This window comes from Gavialis gangeticus, unplaced genomic scaffold, assembly GCF_001723915.1.
Source record: "Gavialis gangeticus isolate Ggan-Ray unplaced genomic scaffold, GavGan_comp1, whole genome shotgun sequence".
In the NCBI taxonomy this organism is placed as follows: domain Eukaryota; kingdom Metazoa; phylum Chordata; order Crocodylia; family Gavialidae; genus Gavialis; species Gavialis gangeticus.
The window spans coordinates 35,407,497-35,418,729 of record NW_017728995.1 but is presented as its reverse complement, the minus strand read 5'-3'; the positions used below and the strand labels follow the sequence as shown (position 1 = coordinate 35,418,729).

General features: G+C 47.5%; 1 long non-coding RNA gene across 1 annotated transcript in view; it reads left to right on the top strand.

The window, feature by feature from the left end:
- Nucleotides 1-2,851: 2,851 nt before the first annotated feature.
- Nucleotides 2,852-11,233, top strand: part of LOC109288116 — an 11,580-nt gene continuing 3,198 nt past the window's right edge. The window contains exon 1 of the long non-coding RNA XR_002095067.1: nt 2,852-2,918. This is a non-coding gene — a long non-coding RNA (uncharacterized LOC109288116). The remainder of the gene's footprint in view (nt 2,919-11,233) is intronic.

Genomic DNA, 11,233 nt, shown 5'->3' with positions numbered 1-11,233 from the left:
TCTTGCCTGCGGCAGGGGCTCAGGCTAGATGATCTGATCAAGTCCCTCCTGACCCTAGCTGCTATGAAACTATGAAACTAGACTGCAACAAGCATTGCCAAGGTGGGCAAGGGTTATTCTGCCTCTTTAACAGATGGGGAAATGTAGCAGGGGCTCAACTTCTGTTCCCAGATCCCAACCGTTGTACATTTGGAACTGCTGTCCCTATAGCAGCATCAGCATAACTGGCCCAGCCACACCGCAGTGCAGACGTAGCATATACCGACAAAAGGGGGGTTTCTGCTGGATTACCTGTACCACCTCCATGAATGACACGGACTAAGCTGAGATGAGCCCTCTCCTATCAGCACAGCTAAGTCCACACTGGATCTTTACATCTTTGTAACCCCACTTCCAGGAAGTGCTGACCGCAGCTGGAGTCCTGTGTCCAGTCCTGGGCGCTGCACTTCAAGAGGGATGTGGGGAACCTAGAGCGGGTCCAGAGGAGGCCACTCGCATGGTTGGGGCCTCCGTGACCAGCCCTATGAGGAGAGGCTGAGGGATTTGAACCTCTTCAGTCTCTGCAAGAGGAGACTGAGGGGCGATCTTGTGGCTGCCTACAACCTTATCAGGGGCCAGCAGCAGGGACTTGGGGAAGTCTGTTCCCCAGGGCCCCCCTTGGAGTCACCAGGAGCAATGGCCACAAGCTGCGGGAGGACAGGTTTAGGTTAGATAATCCTAATGAAAAAAGGAGGAGAGCAACAGAATAAAGACACTGGACTTCGGAAGAGCTGACTTGAAGAAACTCAGGGAAGTGCTGGGCAGGATTACTTGGGAGGCAATGGTGGGCAAAGGAGTCCAGGAGAGCTGTACTTTGAGACCCGATTAAGGGAACAGGAGTAAGCTATCCCAATGTGATTGAAAGAATAGGAAGTGTAGTAGGAGACCAGCCTGGTTAAACAGCGATCCCTTCAATGAGTGAAAACTAAAAAAACGAATCCTACAAAATGTGGAAAAACGTTGCCATACTACCATGGACAAGTATGAGAGCACCATGCAGGCATGCTGGGAGAATATCAGGAAGGCCAAGGCACAATTAAAGTTGCAACTAGGAAGGGATGTAACAGGCAATTGAAAAAAAAGAATTTCACAAGTATGTCAGGAGTAAGAGGAAGGCAAAACAAAGTATAGTTCCCTGCCTGACTGCAGAAGGTGACCAAGTAATGGAGGATGTAGAGAAGATGGGTTGTATTTTAAAGAGACCTTACTGAAGGCATAGAAACAAACCAACCTAATGCCCAGGAAGACTAGCCAGCTTGGCTTACCTAGGAACTCTTCAGGAAACTAAAACACAAAAGGGAGCTTGTAAGAAGTGGAAACTTGGAGAGATGACAAGGGAGGAGTATAAGAGCATTGCTCAGGTATACAGAGATGAAATGAGGAAAGCCAAAGTAAAATTGGAGAGGCAGCTAGCAAGGGGTGTGAAGGGTAACAGAAGGGTTTCTACAAGTATGTTGTTAACAAGAGGAGGATCAGGGAAAGTGTGCATCCCTTCCTGAACGGGGCGGGGGGGGGCACAACAACCTTGAGACAGAGGAGGCAGAAAAGACTGAAGAGCTCAGTGCCTTTAGCTCGGTCTTCACAGACAAGGTCAGCTCCCAGACTACTGCGCCGGGCAGCACAGTTTGGGGAGGACGCGAACAGCCCTCAGTGGTGAAAGAACAGGGCAGGGTCTATTTAGAAAAGCTGGACGTGTACAAGTCCATGGGGCCAGATGGGATGCACCCGAGGGGGCTGAGGGAGTTGGCTGATGAGATTGCAGAGCCGTTGGCCATCATCTATGGAAACTCATGGTGATCAAGAGAGGTCTCAGATGACTGGAAAAGGGCAAACATCATGCCCATCTGCAAGAAAGGGAAGGAGGAGGATCCAGGGAACTACAGACCAGTCAGACAAACCTCAGTCCCTGGAAAAATCATGGAGCAGATCCTCAAGGAATCCATTTCTAAACACCTGGAGGAGGAGAAGCGATCAGGAGCAGTCAGCATGGATGCACCAGGGGAAGTCATGCCTGACCAACCTGACTGCCTTCATGATGAGGCAACTGGCTCTGTGGATGAGGGGAGACCGGGGGATGTGATGGACTTTGACTTTAGCAAGGCTTTTGATACGGTCTCCCACAATGCTCTTCCAGGTGAGCTAAGGAAGTACAGGCGGCATGAATGGACTGTAAGGTGGACAGAAGACTGGCTGGAGCATCGGCCTCAGGAAGTAGTAGTCAATGGCTCGATGTCTAGTAGGCAGCCGGTATCAAGTGGAGTGCTCCAGCGATCGGTCCTGGGGCCGGTTTTATTCAGTGTTTTCATCAATCACCTGGAAGACGGGATGGATGCACCCTCACAGCAAGTCTGCAAATGACAGCAAGCTGGGGGGAGTAGTAGATACGCTGGAGGGCAGGGCTACGATTCAGAGTGACCTGGACAAATGGGAGGATTGGGCCACAAGGAATCTCAGGAGGTTCAACAAGGACAAGTGCAAAGTCCTGCACTTAGGACGGAGCAATCCCCTGCACCGGTGCAGACTGGGGCTGACGGGCTGGGCAGCAGCTCTGCAGAAAAGGACCTGGGGGGACAGGGGGCAAGAAGCTGAATAGGAGCCAGCAGTGTGCCCGTGAAGCCATGAAGGCTACCGGCATCCTGGGTTGCATTGGGAGAAGCAAGAGTGTTGCCAGCAGATTATGGGCAGTGATTCTTCCCCTCTATTCAGCACTGGGGAGGCCACATCTGGAGTCCTGTGTCCAGCTGTGGACAGAAAGGATGTGGACAAGTTACAGAGAGTCCAGGGGAGGGCAATGAAAATAATTTGTGGGCTGGGGACAGGACTGGTGAGGAGAGGCTGAGGGAACTGGGCTTATTCAGTCTGGAGAAGAGAGGACCAAGGTGGGATTTGATAGTAGGGCTGTGCAAAATGGGCCAGTGATTTGATCCGTTGATTTGGATCACTTTCTCCAATTCAATTCAGCCAAATCTGAATCTGAAGATTTGATGGTGATTCGGCAAATCAGCTATTTGGACACAGGCACATCTTTAAAAGTTTTTTCTACATACTCCAGGTGGCAGGCACGGCTTGTGATCGCTGCGGTGCTGGGGCGCATGGAGCGTCCCACAGCAGCATGGGGGGCTCTTCAGCATGCTCGGCGGCAAACCCAGAAGTGAACCGGAAGTACTTGTGGGTCTGCCAGGGAGCATGCAGGTGGGACCCCCGGTGCCCCCTCCAGGTCGGCGATCAGCCGCAAGGGGACCCTGGGTGCTCCCCCAGACCCAGGAGGCACCAGTTACCGAGCCAGGGGGGAGGGGGGGTCCTGCACACTCCCAGTGGACCCAGAAGTGCTTCTGGTCTACTTCTGCATCTGCTGCGGAGCGCGCTGGGGACCCCCCCCCCGTGCTCCTGTGGGATGCTTCATCTGCCCCAGCATCGCAGCATTCACGAGCCGCCTGCTACCTAGAGCTATGGAGAAAAAACATTTAAAGCTGCGTCTATGTCTGAATCACCAAATCTGCCCGAATCTCTCCGATTCGACTTCAGGGGTTCTGATTTGATTCGGAGAGATTAAAGAGTCCTTTGATTCGATTCGGATTCAGAGATTCAGCCACTGAATTGGGCCAAATCAAATCAGGGACCGAAGCTTCACACAACTCTATTTGATAGCAGCCTCCAACTCCCTGCCGGGGGGCTGCAAAGAGGCTGGAGCTGGACTGGTCTCGGTGGGGGCAGATGACAGGACAAGGAGCAATGGGCTCAAGCTGCAGCAAGGGAAGTTGAGGTTGGATATTAGGAAAAACTTTCTCCCGAGGAAGGTAGTGAAGCACTGGAACAGGTCACCCAGAGAGGTGGTGCAGTCTCCCTCCTTGGAGGTTTTGAAGACCCAGGTACACCAAGCCTTGTCTGCGATGATGTATTTGGGGCTGGTCCTGCTTGGAGCAGGGGGTTGGACTAGATGTGACCCCCTGAGGTCCCTTCCACCCTCATTTTCTGTGATTCTATGAGTCTAATTAGCTGCTCATTCACAGGAGCTGGAGGGAGATAACAGGCTATTTAAACAACCCCTACTGGAAGCCCAAAGGGAAGGTGGGAGGGAGGAGGGTATTCAAGGGTCCTGCCCAGGCCAGCTGCCACCTCTCCCTGTGATCCCAGAGCTGTGGGAGTGCCACTGCCCTCCTCTTCTGGTCCCTGCCAACCTTGCTCTTTCCTGATGAATAACCAGAATGATTTAAAGCAGGGATGATTTATTGATTCACAGATATTTACTTTTAATATTTTAATATGTGATTTTATAAAGCTTTTAACAGTATGCTGTCATTACTAAATTGTCTGCTCCCCACACCACTTACTTTGTGCAATCCCGAAAGTTTAAAATGATAAAAACTGAAACAAATGCTTAAAGCTAAACATTCATATTTACCGTCAAAATTATTTAATAAAATAAAATTTGAATTCTGCCAAATCTACTTATGAGGAAAGGTTGAAACAACAGTTATTTAGTCTGGATGAGACTGAGATAGGGATTTGATGGCAGTCTTCAAATACTTGAAGGTTGGTTAATAAAGATAGTGGGATAAGCTATTCTCGGGGGTGGCAGGAGACAGGATATGCAGCAATGGCCGAAAATTGCTGCAAGGAAAAATTAAGCTGGCTTTTAGGAAGAACTTCCTCATTATGATTGAGCATTGGAACAGGCTGCCCAGAAGAGATGTGAAATGTCCATCCTCAGACATTTTTAAGACAAGTTTAGACCAGTAGTTCTCAAGCCAGGTACTATAGCACCCCAGGGTCCCCTGATGTCCTTTTTAACAGTGCTAAGAGGTGCTGCACAATATTAACCCTGCTGGGTGTGCAAACCCAGAGGCTTCAAATAGGAATATTGAAATATTTTGACCTGCTTTGGTCTTTCTGGGTTCTTTGCAACAGAAGAATTGCTGTAGTATGTTTATGTAATGAAACACCTGAGTGAAAGCCAAGGGCTTGGCATTTTCTGAGCAATACCTCAAGTTTAGACACTTGGCTGGATGGCCGAGTCAGGGATGCTGCTGCCTTGGGCAGGCTGTTGGGCAGACGTCTAGATGCCCGGCTGAGGTCACTTCCAGCCTACGATTCTATGGTTTTGGAGACAAGAGTCACTTGCATACAGACCAATGGACAAAAGCCCTGTACTTATACAGCTCTTTTTCATTTAAAAGACTGGGACAGAGCCTAGGGTCCGCACACGTGTCTAGGTTCCCATAACAGCCCCCTTGCCTCCCCATTTAGGGACAGCCTTGTGCTCAGACATCTGCATCCAGGTCATACTCACCCTGTATGATTATGGAGCATATTTCATGCTATTTTTTCTTTCTTTTTTTTAAGGAAGAACAGACAGCAGATTTCAGACCATCAGTTGCTGTCATCACATGCCCATCTTGCCTCCCGAAAGCAGATCGGGTGCATGCCCCTTAGGACAGGAAGCTTTGCTGGACCAGTCTATTCTAACGGGCACCCTCCCATCTCCCACCATGAATGTGCTGAGGAAGACGTGTGTCTCTGATTGCAGCAGGTGCTGTACCAATATTTTACTCAGTATCTGATCTATCTCAATATTACTCTTCAAGCCCTTTTGAGAAGGAAGGCATCTCAAAGGAACAAAAGGATATTGGGCACAAATTTCACTTGTGGTCAACAAAGTCACTCAATAATAATGGTAGTTTTAAAGCTTCCCCTTTTTGGGGGCGAGGTTAGTGGGGGCAGGGTGAGACCTAGGTAGAACTCACTTCACACTTCAGCTCATTTTATTTCATTTAGGATTTTTAATGGAAAATATTTAGCATTTTTGACCAGTGTTAATGGCTGCACGTTTCTAGCCTACCAAGGACACCAATGGCATCTGGAGAGTTGTGTCTAAAATACCTGCAGATCCCCATCTCCCCATATTAGGATTTTGTCACTCTGTTCCTGCTTTAGGTTGTCATAACAGATAGGCTGAGACGTTGTTATGTGTACAGCTGGCTCTCAAATGCATTTGCTGACTCACAGGACACAGACTTTGTTCTGTAACTTTAAAAAATCGCGATAAAAGATTCCATCACCTACCCCAATATTGCTCTATGAAGAAATACAGCAATAAAAAACCCCAGTGGAAACCACCTGCCCTTAACAAAAATAAATCAAATATGGTCTCAAACACAACCTCTGCAGTCCGTCATCTCTGGTGAGTGCTTTATAATGCAGTTTAAACCACATTTTAAATGGTTGTTAAAATAGAAAATTGCATCCAGATACCTAAATCTCTTCAATCTTCTTTAGTGCAAGTTCACCGATAAATAGTAATTGCATTTTGCTGCATTGGCTACATTCAGATCTGTGATACCGGATTCACTAGTGCAGTAGAGAGTTGAGATGGCTCAGGGGATTAGCAAAGATGTATGAACCTCCCCCCGCACCTGTCCAGTGTCGCTGTTTCAAATCCAGCTTAGCCTGGCTGTGACACTGGGGAGCCCTCACTGTGAAAGGAGAGGGTCTAAAACTGAAGTGAAACAGGACCATTTGGACAGGGCGTTGAGTGTGGCGCGGATATCAGGACCCCACTCAGCCCACGACAAAGCCAGGAAGCACATTTCAACCCAAACTGCTCCTAAAGGCACCCTGGTTAGATTGCAAAACCCTGCGTGGATGCTCTTAAATTAGTTTAAACACGGTTCATATCACTTTGCTCTGTGCAAATGAAAATCTGTTGTGAAGTTGGATCACCTCCATGTAGGAGATAGCACTGGGTAAACACAACCAGCTATCAAGCCTGGTTTAGTTAAAGCAATCTAACTGATATGCCTGGGCAAAGCCCAATGGCCTCTTATCTTCTGTCACTTTCATTTAGATAAGTTAGTTCACCTCTCACCCTTCCCCACCCGCACAAAAAGCAAACTGTTACTCTTCCATGGGTTAGACCTATGATACTCCTACTTTCCAATATCTCCACGTCGCTCCCCTAAACTACTGACGTAGGAAAAAGTGTCACCGAATTTAAGGCTTCCTGCTTTCAAGGGCTTTGTGCCTTGAGTTCTCACTGGGTCTGGCCTCAGGGAGGGTTTTAATGAGAAGCACTAAACAGAATGTGATGCGTTGGTGTTCATAAATGCATAATTAGAGCTGCTCAGATTAGACAGTGGTACCATCAGGCCCACCTTTGCTCTGTTGCATACAGCTGCATTGTTAGGCAAAGAAGGAAGTAAATAAAAATAACCATTGTCGAAGAATAAAATATTGCTGCTTTATGTAACAAATCTGCACAGGGAAAATAATCCAGGATGGAGTATCAGGAGACAACATTTATTGTCTCTACAAGCCACTGAGAGACAAGATGATCAATTTACAAAGCGGGGGGAGGAAGAAGAGGCGGTTTATCTAACGGCGTGCTTTTCAAGACCACACTGGAATTTCAGTCAAGCTGCTTTCTTTTCGGACTTGCCAGCAATAATCGTTTTGAGTAGGGACTTAGCAATTATTCCAAATATACATACGCCACAACAGAAGTTAGCTCCCTCTAATAGCTGCCATGGCTCGTACAGAGCTAATGGGAGTGAAGACGAGACAATTATATTTGTCATTAAAGTAAGCAGATGGACTCCAAATATGCAAAGATAGAGCAGACTGGTGGGCACACTCACTTCTGTAACTGCAAGTGCCCTTTAAAAGAAAAGCAGTGTATTTTTCCTCCCTTAAAATGTTCATGAGGCCAGATTGTACTCCAGTGTACGCAACACAGGGTACAGGGCTCAATTCCAGTCTCGTACTATTTTTACTGTGGCATAACGCCAGAGCACGCAGAAGAGTCACTCCTGCTTTCTGCTGATGTAACTGAGACGGTTCGTGCCCTTCTGGAAGGCAAAGGTGAGGTTAGCACTGGAGCGGTGTCACAGTTTCAGCAAGCCTGGGCTTGCCAGGCAGTGTTGTGACCCCTTCGCTCTGAATCTCACTTTCAGCAAGGGAAGTTGAGGTTGGATATTAGGAAAAACTCTCTCACGAGGAGGGTGGTGAAGCACTGGGACAGGCTTCCCAGAGAGGTGGTGGAGTCTCCATCCTTGGAGGTCTTGAAGACCCGGGTAGACCAAGCCTTAGCTGGGATGATGGAGTTGGGGTTGGTCCTGCTTGGAGCAGGGGGTTGGACTAGATGTGACCTCCTGGGGTCCCTGCCAGTCCTCATTTTCTATGATTCACCTTCGTGAACATGGGTGAGTTCTTCTGAAGTTGCTTCAAGCTGCCCTGTTGCTCCTGTCCATGGCTCTGTGTCTGTCCAAGCTTCTGTACCCTCACTTCCCTGGGCCCTATCTTTACAACTCCTTGTGACTCACTGCCACTTCCACCCCTCCCCAGACTTGAAAAAGTACCTCTTTGGCCCTTGGCCCCATTCCTTCTCCGAGGAATCTTCCGTACACCTTCCTAGGTCTTTGCATGGAGGGTCTCTTCTCTCGCCTGCAGTTCCTTGGACAAGGCTGCTAGATAAGGGCCCATGGCTTCAGCTGTTGCAGGCGCTTCCTGCAGTTACTTCTCACAATGCTCAGCCTCCTGACAACTTTTTAAGGGAAAAAAAAAGTATATTTGGCTAATTCTGAGTTAATCACTACCCGGAACAGAACTGCAGCAGCTATTCAGAGTCCTTGCTGTCAAGCCCACCAACATTTCAGGTCTGTGGGAAAACCACCTGAGAGGCAACTGGGATAAGCTGAAGGAAGCAGCTCCATGGAAGAGTATAGGCAGGGAGTGCAGGAGGGAGGAGGGCCGGAGAGTTTGCTACTTTACGCAGTCTGGCCACGACTGCAGACCAGGCTCATCTTAGGGGCTGGGGAAGTGGGAAATCTGTGCAATGCATTGATATTTGGACTTTGTTCCACAAGCCCCAGAGCTAGTCTGTGCAGAATGAACTGAAACCGGCACAACTTGCCTCATCCCCCAACTCAGAGTTGAATGACTAGCCATGGGGCTGTTTGCATTGTGCTGAAGTATGTTTGCCCAAGATTGTCGGAGGGAGCGCTGAGATACAAGGTGTGTGCCTCAAGACTTGGGGAATGTACATTATGGGGAACAATATTTCAATGGCTTCAGGAGGCATAGTGATATGCCCATGTCTGGAAAATGTTCTGTTTCATGGGTAGCATTATTCACATCAAGTGGCTTTTGAGTCTGTGACTGCAGTTTGCTTAAAACAAATTAATTCCTCTGCTCAATGGAATTTGGGGTGGAATTGAAAGCAATTTATTCAGGACAACTGCACAGATCAAATGGCACATTCCAAATGGGACTGATGGAAGCTAATAATGAAGACTTATCCCAATACTTTTTGAAAATGTAACCCCCAAAGGTACAAGGGTAAACCTCCAAATGGATAAAAGTGCAAAACTTGTGTTCCAAGCCCAGCTTTCACAAATAGGAAAGATGGCTCTGCTCACCCAATAAGCCGTTCAACTACCTCTAGAGGATAGTTTCCAGTAAGTGAAAACTTAATGGCTTAATTCACAGAGATAATGAGCACCTGTAACTCAGTGATGTTCATTGACCAAAGGATGATCAAACATCTTTTGGGGGGGGAAAAAACAGCTACACATCCATCCAACCCAGATACACTGCCCAAGACCAATGCTCTACATTATCCAGAGCCAGGCACCTTGCAATGATTTGAGAGGATCAGCACCTTCTTTGGTTCAAAGTGAAGTTGTGGTGGTTCCTGCTAATCAAAATGCAAACTCTCCACAGGAGAGGGTGGAGGGAAAGCATGCAATCAGATGAGATGATCTGATTAATATAACTAAACATGTCTTGGCACTGTTGTTTAACACCCCTTTGAACACTGCTTTAGAGCTCTCCCCCTCCACGTGCAATGTCGGGGAGAAGTGCGCACAGGACAGCAGCCCAGAGAAACTGAATTAGTCCGTGGGGAGTTGTCAGTCATCCCTAGAGGCAGCAGCTATTAAAAGAGAAGATTTCATATTGGCGAGGGACAGGGTGAACAGTAGGGAGCAGAGGCGTTACTGGACTTCAGTCATACGCATCCAACCCCTGGGGCTTGCAGTATTTAGGGGCAGGGGTGCAAATAGGCAGAGCTAATGCAGGTGAGAGCAGTAATGTATTAGCACAAGGCTCTCTCAGAGAAGTCCGTGACAAGGACAGGTGGCTAGTGGACTGGTTAGTGGCGTGCTTCAAAATGGCAATGTTTCTCTTTCTACTGAATTTCCATCTGCTCTCCCCAGTGAGGCATTTCTACTGATGTCCACTGCCACCCTGCTTACAGGGCTGCAATAAATATTTGCACTAGACTCACAGGGTTTCTAGGGACCCATCTAGCTGAACGCCCAGTTCAGAGGCAGGATCCATGGGTCCTTAGCCATCTCACGTTAGACTCCACATGATAATGCCCTATTGAGAAGAATGACTTTTTTAGACAATATTTTAGATATAAAAATCATTCTTGCATTATTCCCGAAGGCTAATGCAGAATGAGCTATATTTTCTAAGAATAGTGATGACTGACCTTTCTTTCTGTGCACACAGGGAAATTCACTGATACTGCTGTGGTTTCCAAAGCAGGCTAACAATATAGTGATAAAGTCCATTTTGTTTCAGAAGAGAGTGGCCACGTGTGGAGTTATCTGGCACAGATATAGCAGAATAATCATACGGCTAGAGCAAAGTCAACCAGTAACTCTTTGAACTCAAGCCCTGAGAAAGCACTCTATACGTCCTCATTCAGATCCGTATCTTCCCAACCCGGCTGAAAGCAGGCATCCTTCAGAAACGTATGGAGAAGTACCTGTACCGCATGCTGGCATTTCACACAGTCTGACCCAGGAAGAGAGAATGAGAAGTAGAATAGAGCAGATAATCTTTCCTTTGACAGTTAAAACCAGGAAAGACGTAAGAGACTCACCTGGAAGATACAAAGTACATCGGTCCTGGGAGCAGTACTGCTAACTCCAAGGATGGGAAAAAACATTAAAGGCTCAAAAAAAAAAAAAGATGCTTAGCTTAACACTCATGAAATGTCTTTAAAAGATTATCCAGTTGTAGCCCTTGGTTTCAGGTTTGTAAGCCAGTAGGTAACAGTTACATCTGTCTTTAAGCTTTTCTTCACAACCACAAAGGGTAGAGAGTTTGGGGTATTTTTTACTTTTTTAAAAAAAGCTAATATTATCCAAGATCCTCACATGTTCATCTAAGTAATGAGTTGGGCTCA